The sequence below is a fragment of the Bos grunniens genome, chromosome 20, assembly GCF_055505025.1.
Source record: "Bos grunniens cultivar Pamir isolate PY7600 chromosome 20, Bosgru_T2T1.0, whole genome shotgun sequence".
Taxonomy (NCBI): domain Eukaryota; kingdom Metazoa; phylum Chordata; class Mammalia; order Artiodactyla; family Bovidae; genus Bos; species Bos grunniens.
Window position 1 is genome coordinate 63,682,561 of NC_141184.1, and position 8,484 is coordinate 63,691,044.

At 43.2% G+C, this 8,484-nt stretch overlaps 1 long non-coding RNA gene across 1 annotated transcript; it reads right to left on the reverse strand.

The window, feature by feature from the left end:
- Positions 1-1,892: 1,892 nt before the first annotated feature.
- On the reverse strand, positions 1,893-3,263 carry LOC147350522 (uncharacterized). The gene is made up of 2 exons (XR_015148962.1): positions 3,151-3,263; positions 1,893-2,840 (listed from the first exon to the last, which is right to left on the reverse strand). It is a non-coding gene; the product is annotated as an uncharacterized LOC147350522 (long non-coding RNA).
- Between the last annotated feature and the right edge of the window lie 5,221 nt (positions 3,264-8,484).

An 8,484-nucleotide genomic window follows, 5' to 3' on the forward strand; every position in this document is an offset into this window, starting at 1 on the left:
GATTGGTTTTGATCCAATCCTTTTTTTTTTTAATATTTATTTATTTGGCTGCATCGGGTCTCAGTTGCGGCAGGCAGGATCTTCACTGCGTCACGAAGGATCTCTGCTGCTCAGAGTGCACAGGATTTGCTAGGTGCAGCTTAGTTGCTTCAGGCATGTGGGGTCTTAGTTCCCCAACCAGGGATCGAAACTGCATCCCCTGCATTGCAAGGTGGATTCTTGACCACTAGACCACCAGGGAAGTGCCTGTAGTTTTGATGGGATGACACCCACTTCCTATACAAAAGCTGAGAGATGAGATGCTTTTCCCTTTCATTATGGTAGTAAAGTGACTGGCACACTTGCAATAAAGCCTCAACCAACTGGATGCTTCCTCTCGAGACTTTGAATCTTGAGTGACCCAAGGGTGGCGCCCATGCCTTATCCCAACTGTTCCAGCTATGGTATCATTCCCATTCTGGAGCAGTCTTGGTTACTGTTCTCCCCAGGCCTGGTTCTCCAGGCTCCCTGTCAATCTTTGAACATCAGATAGACACCAGTAAAATCCCTTTTCCTTGGTTCATCCAGAATCTCTGTCTGTTACTTACACCACAGCATTCTGACTAATCCACGAACACAATTGAGAAAGACATAATGCTGACTCCAAAAATATCTTCTCTTTGGCTGGTAGGAGGTAGCTCAGTAAGCTGTTAATGATTAGGGCTGTGTGTTTCCAATAAATCTGCAGATAATGACCTGGCTTGTTCTACTGGTGCTCCTTGTAGACTAACCAACGGCCAGCATTCTGATGTGAATCACTTGAATATTTTTCAACCCACTTGACTATTCTGAGCTTTATTTGTCAGCTAAGAAAATAAACCCCAAAGCTTTCATTTTTATTAACCAGCTTAAACTATTTTGGTCTGGATAAGGCAGTACTACCTCATTTGCCTCACATCTCAGCATGCTGCTTAAAAGCCAGGGTGGGATATGATTTCCCTTTTCCTCCCAGAACTTTTATGATAAGAAGCTTCCCATTTTGTCTGTCCTTCAGATTCATCTATGGGGATAAAAGTGCTCCTGGATGTGCTTATTAGAAATGAGTGAAAGATAAGCAAGGACTAGAAACACCTAGATTGAGGCACCTTCATCTATCCAGAGAGCAAAGCAGGAAGTCCCATGTGTGAGGTGGGCAGGGATGGGGTAGGATCGCAGCCAGGAGCCCTCAGAATGGGCACAATGAGTGCCCCAGCTGCTACTTTCATGAGGTTTGTACCCTGAAGAACTCTCATGCTTTCAGCTAAATAGATGTGTGGATTCCACACAAGCAGCCTGAGGGAGGGGCTTGTGCTGGCCCCTGCTGCGGAGGGAACAGGTAAAGGAGCAAACTGAGAGGTCCTCAGAAACCCCGTAATAGAGGAAACTCTTTACTCCAAGGCTTTGTTTCATAACAGCAGAAATGACAGCAGCAAAATACCAACAAAACCCAGACTGCCCAAACTGGCATTTTGCCAGGCCTTGTTTATCAGTCAGTCTCTTAAACCAGCCTCCCTGCTGCTTTCCAACGTTTGAGAAATCCAGCTTCCATAGAGAGCGGCTCAGAGGTGTAGTGTTCCCAGAGACAGAGTGGTGATTTGGGATTTCTATCTAGATCAACCCAGTCCCAAAGACCCGAGGCAGACTGCAGGCACCAGAAGGAATACTCAGAACTGAATACACACTTGACTCTCAAAGGATGGTCCCTAAAGGCAGAGAAGTGGTTGGAAAGTGAAGAAAAGATGGAAGAGTCAATAGAAGAGCTGAAAATACAGATCTGGGGTGTACAAGTGTTTGAACAAGGTTCCCAGCTGGCTGAGGAAGGGAAGAAAGAAGGAAAGGGGACTGCTGCTCACCAGCAACTTGATTTCATTACGTTTTTTTTTTAATTGCATTTTTTATTAAGATAAAATGCATCATTTTAAAGTGTATAATTCAGTGCATTTTAGTATATTCACAATGTTGGGTAACCATCACAACTATCTACTTCCAGAACGTTTTGATCACCCAAAAAAGAAATCCCATACCCATCAGCAGCCACTCCCATTATTCTGGGCTTCCCAGGTGGCGCTAGTAGTGAAGAACCCACTTGACAAAGAAGGAGACACAAGAGACACAAGTTCAATCCCTGGGTGGGAAAGATGCCCTGGAAGAGAAAATGGCAACCCTCTCCAGTATTCTTGCCTAGAGAATCCCATGGACAGAGGAGACTGGCAGACTATGGTCCAGAGGGTCACAAAGAGTCAGACACGACTGAAGCAAATTCATGCACACACACGTGTCCCGTTATTCCATCCCCTAGCCTCCTGCAACCACAAATCTACTTTCATTCTCTGTGGGTTTGCTTATTTTATATATTTCATCAGAATGGAATCACATGGTATATGGCCTTTTGTATGTGGCTTCTTCCACTTAGCGTAATGTTTCCAAGGTTCATCCATCTTATACCATGTATCATTACTCTATTTCCTTTCGAGCTTAATAATAATCCAGGGTATGGACAGAGCACATTTGTTCCTCCAGCCATCAGCTGATGAACATTTGGACTGTTCCCACGTTTTGGCTGTTATGAATAGCACCGCGGTCACATTTATATGTATGTGTTCTCAGTTCTCTTCCATGGGTACCTGGAGTGGAATTGCTGGGTCACAGACTTCATCACTTCTTGAGATTCTTGTTCTCAGTGCAGGAGTATGGAGCCAAATGACGATATAGTCCTTGCTGTCATGCTCCTGGATACAAAGCTCTAAGCACAGAGGGTTCAGTGTGATGGCTTGATGTGAGTCCATGTCTCCTGCTGGAATGTGATGAAGACCACAGCCTTCCTGGAAAGAGGAAGAAGAAGGTGAGGTGACAAAGGAAGCCAGGCCAGAGTCAGAGGGCCCTTGGAGGCAGTTCCCACTGCCTCCAGCTGTGAGCTCAGCTCCTCTCCTGAACCTATGGTCCCATCCACAGCCCATTCAGCACTGCTCTTTCCAGAAACACCAAAACATGGGTCAGGTGGCCAAGTGAATAGGTGCAAAGGGCTGATGAGATTTTTTAACCCACTACTGTATTCCAATGTCTTAATTCAGGTTGCTGTAACAAAATACTATCGACTGAGTGGTTTAAAAATAATGGAAAATTATTTCTCACAGTTCTAGAGGCTGGAAGTTCAAGCTCAGGGTGTCAGTCAGGTTCTCATGAAAGCTCTCTTGCTGACTGCTGACAGCCATTTTCTCATTGTGTCTTCACTTGGTGGAAGGGGTGAGGGAGCTCTCTGGGACCTCTTTTATAAGGGCACTAATCCCACTCATGAAGGCTCCACCCCATGACCTAATCATCTTCCAAAGGCCCACCTCCAAATACCACTGCATTGAGGATTAGGTTTCAACATACGAATTCTGGAGGAACACAGTCTATAGTGCCTGGAAACTTCAATGATTTACTTTCTAAAGTCTTTCCTCCCTTTATCATTGTGTTCTGCAATGAAAGCCAGAGATCTGCGAGGCTGGACCCCACTGCTAACACTCTGCCTGGTCCATCTCCTGCCCATATTTTCCTTCATTCCATGACGCTCTTCATTCCTTTCTATACCTTTGTCTTCATTCCCTCTGTCAACTGCCAAACAGCTGGAAGAGAATGCACACCTTTCTTCCAATCGAAGTTTGTCTTCCTCTGACCTCTCAAGATATTTTATGTTGTTCCTCTCATCCAAGAAATTCTGTAGGTACTGTTGTAATAGTTCAGATGGATTCTCATCTTCAAAATGCAGATGCTCAGGAAACCCACAGGATGATGATGAGAGACGCTTTTTTGTTCTCGTGATGGGATGGTGATAGTGGTGGAAAAGGTTGAAATGTTGTTTCTAGAGTTAATTAAAATGAAAAAAGAAGACTCATCCAAATACTAGGTATTGGGCAGCTATCTGGGGGGAAGTGTGTCTTACCACCTTGAATCTGTGCAGATCCTGCCTCAGTTCAGTTCAGTCACTCAATTGTGTCAGACTCTTTGCGACCCCATGGACTGCTACACACCAGGCTTCCCTGTCCATCATCAACTCCCGGAGCTTACTCAAACTCATGTCCATTGAGTCGGTGATGCCATCCAATCATCTCATCCTCTGTCATCCCCTTCTCCTCCTGCCTTCAATCTTTCCCAGCATCAGGGTCTTTTCAAATGAGTCAGTTCTTCGCATCAGGTAGCCAAAGTATCAGAGCTTCAGCTTCAGCATCAGTCCTTCCAATGAATTTCAGGATTGATTTCCTTTAGGATGGACTGATCGGATCTCCTTGCAGTCCAAGGGCCTCTCAAGAATCACAGTTCAAAAGCATCAATTCTTTGGCTCAGCTTTCTTTATATTCCAACTCTCACATCCATACATGACTACTGGAAAAATCATAGCCTTGACTAGACAGACCTTTGTTGGCAAAGTAATGTCTCTGCTTTTTAATCTGCTGTCTAGGTTGGTCATAACTTTTCTTCCAAAGAGCAAGCATCTTTTAATTTCATGGCTTCAGTGACCATCTGCAATGATTTTGGGGCCCAAGAAAATAAAATCTCTCACTGTTCCCATTGTTTCCCCATCTATTTGCCATGAAGTGATGGGACCAGATGCCATGATCTTAGTTTTCTGAATGTTGAGTTTTAAGTCAGCTTTTTCACTCTCCTCTTTCACTTTCATCAAGAGGCTCTTTAGTTCTTCGCTTTCTGCCATAAGGGTGGTGTCATCTACATATCTGAGGTTATTGATATTTCTCCCGGCAATCTTGATTTCAGCATGTGCTTCATCCAGCCTGGCATTTCATATGATGTACTCTGCATATAAGTTAAATAAGCAGGGTGACAAAAAAGAGCCTTGACGTACTCCTTTCCCGGTTTGGAACCAGTCTGTTGTTCCATGTCCAGTTCTAACTGTGGCTTCTTGACCTGCATACAGATTTCTCAGGAGGCAGGTCAGGTGGTCTGGTATTCCCATCTCTTTCAGAATTTTCCACAGTTTGCTGTGATCCACACAGTCAAAGGCTTTGGCATAGTCAATAAAGCAGAAGTAGATGTTTTTCTGGAACTCTCTTGTTTTTTGATGATCCAATGGATGTTGGCAATTTGATCCTCTGCCTTTTCTAAATCCAGTTTAAACATCTGGAAGTTCACGGTTCACATATTGCTGAAGTCTGGCTTGGAGAATTTTCAGCATTACTTTACTAGCATGTGAGATGAGTGCAATTGTGTGGTAGTTTAAACATTCTTTGGTATTGCCTTTCTTTGGGATTGGAATGAAAACTGACCTTTTCCAGTCTTGTGGCCACTGCTGAGTTTTCCAAATTTGCTGGCATATTGAGTGCAGCACTTTCACAACATCATCTTTCAGGATTTGAAATAGCTCAACTGGAATTCCAGATCCTGCCTAGGTGGCTCATGATGCTGGCAGGTGAGAAGGCCCTATATACTTGTGAGAAAAACATTTTGACCACTCTTTTTCAATGCCTAAGTTTATGTGGTACGTGCTCTGCTAAGAGAAGACAGTACAAAAACAAATAAGTTGTGTCCTCAAGGAATTTATAGTATTAATAGAAATACATGAGGGAATGTGATGTGTTGGGCGAAGGAGAACAGTTGAAGGTTATGAGGAAAAAGGAGAGAAGGCGACCACCAAGGGCAAACAGCATGTTCCTTCCACGAGTGCTCTAGGCGCGAAGGTCAGCAAATCACTGTGCGAATCTTCCTTCTGCCTAGACTGCTGCAGTGGGAAGAGGAACGGAGTTGTTTGGATCCAATGAGTCCACTTGGGCCTTTCTTTGTGGTCTTAAACTCACAGAGTCACCTTTCTAGATAGTATGAAGACTACAAATCCTGATAACCATGGTGGCAGAATGATTTGCTTGGACTGCAAAAAGATAGTAGTGGCTTTCCCCCCAAAATGTGCATATTTTTATAATTGATTAAGTTAATCCCTACAGTCTATGGTAGGTACAGCCCCTTTAAATTCTAAGGGCATCGAAAATCCAAATAATTATACTGCTGCTGCTGCTACTACTAAGTCACTTCAGTCGTGTCTGACTCTGTGTGTCCCCATAGACATCAGCCCACCAGGCTCTCCTGCCCCTGGAACTTTCCAGGCAAGAACACTGGAGTGGGTTGCCATTTCCTTCTCCAATGCATGAAAGTGAAAAAGTGAAAGTGAAGTCATGTCCGACTCTTCGCAACCCCATGGACTACAGCCTACCAGCCTCCTCCATCCATGGGATTTTCCAGGCAAGAGTACTGGAGTGGGGTGCCATTGCCTTCTCCAAAATAATTATACTAATACATTTAAAAAAGGGGTGCTGGAGAGGGGACAGGGCAGCAGAAGCAGCCATAGAAGGCTACTCCCTTGCAGCCCTGTGGAAGGAAGAAGGCAGGGCAGGGCGGGAAGGGGCCCCCACCACATATATTGCAAGCTGAGGGGCCTTCTCCTACCTGGGGGTCGTGGGATTTCAGCAAACTTTTCATATCCTTGTCAAGTGCTGGGAAGAATTTCGATCACAGAGCTGTGTCTGGAGCCAGCTTTGGTGAGTTCAGCTGTTGGTCTGGGAAACACTGTAATAACGACTGGCTACCGGGGAAATGGCAGTTTCTAAAGGACACATGACTTCATCAGTCACTGTGTCTTTGATTAATGTCTTGTGTCCTTCAGGGTGTTTCATCTGAAACTATCATGTAAACACAGACCTTCCTGCCCTCACCGTGAGGCAAGCATTCCTCTTTGAGGAAACTGACAGAATTCTCTCAGAGTCTGAGGGCGAGCATCACAAGCAGGACTGGAATTCGTCCCTTGCCACGGGCTTAGGAAACAAGGCTCACAGCTTCACCCCATCGTCTTCCCTTGGAAGGCAGGGAAGCCAAAGCGGCACAACAGGAGGCTGTCAATGCTTAAACTGTTAACTAGCGTTTTCCCAAAATGTGTTTCTGGTTAGTTTAAAGAAGGATAAACAAGATTTAATAGCTGGCAATGAATCACATTTTTTTTTTCCTCCCTAAATGCTATTTGGATCCACTCAAACGCCTGTCGTTCTACTTTTGTACAAATAAATAAATCTCCTTTTCTTTTGTGCATTTTTCTCTGTCCTGCATTTCCTAAAATACTATTTGTTTGACGGATGAGTTAAGCAGTTCTGAGATTTGTTTTTGGCTCTGTAGGCAACCGGGTTGTTTTCTCATCATAATTCAGTGGGACAAGGTTATCACCCCACAAACACTAACACCTCATTTAGAACCAGAAGCACTCCCCCACCAGAAGAAAGCCATTGCTAATGTTCTCCATGTAAGTTTCAGTTGTTACATATCAAGTTTCCCGGTATTAACATCTCTGCCCTGCCCCTTCCCTTCCCTCTTGTTTTAGTTATGCTGGATATACTTCATGCATACAGACATTTAGAAGTAGAATTACAGACAGAAAGTAAACTTGAGATGAAGCACAGAGGTGGGCCCTGCATCTGCTTAGGCTTACGATTCTAGAACCAAGAAACTGACAAATAGGAACAAACCTCACTATAATTTGAAAGCAAAATGAACCCAGAGTATTTTTTTCCCCACCACATAATCACAGATTTTTTTTTTTTAAGACAAAGGCCTGTGAAACAATTGAACTGAAATTAAACCTATTATTTTCCAAAGTAATTGTACTGAAAACTGAAATGTTCAAGCAGACTCTGAATCAAGAGGACATTTCGTTTGGTTTCAAGTCCTTGGTTAAACAGAGAAGTACCTTTTCAGTAACTGCCTATTATAATAAAAGATGAGGTAAGTCTATAGAAATATGTTGCAGGTCTCCTTTTCAAGTTCTCCTTATTAACAGAGCCTTTGTGAGCCTGTTCCAAACACTCCCTCTGTACTCCTCATAATCAGAAATGCTATAGCCCAGGAAACAAAGGAAGTTCCAAGAAGAAGGCAAACCCAGAACCCAGAGGTGGGTTCGTGTTTCTGTCAGTTCTCAGCTGAGTGGTTGGGAATCAAGAGGGAGCTGTCTTGCCATCCCATCTCTCCCCGTCTCAACTGTCCAAGTTCAAGCACAAAGCCCTAAAGTAACAAAGTAACAGTAACATGGCCAAGTCTGAAGATTATTTCCCCCAAGTTCAGAAGATTTTTTTTTCTACAACAGTACTATTTAATGTGCCTTTTGGTACTTAGTATATTGTATTGCAATAATTTGTTTACAAGCTTATGTTATCTCAAAAGTAGGGACCACAGTATCTCCACATTTATAGTCTATGGGAATTTGAATAGAATCTGTATCTCCCTCTTACGTGAAAATTGTATAAATCTTAATTATGTTGAATTGGTTCATTACTTTTCAGGTCTACTATATCCTTCTACATTTCTGTCTATTCATTCTATTAATTTCTGAGAGTTTGATACTGAAATTCCAACTAAAAATATTTATTTATTTAAAAAATAATTGTAATATATAGTGGAACTATATGTAACTTTGTTCTGTATTTTCTAAGTCTC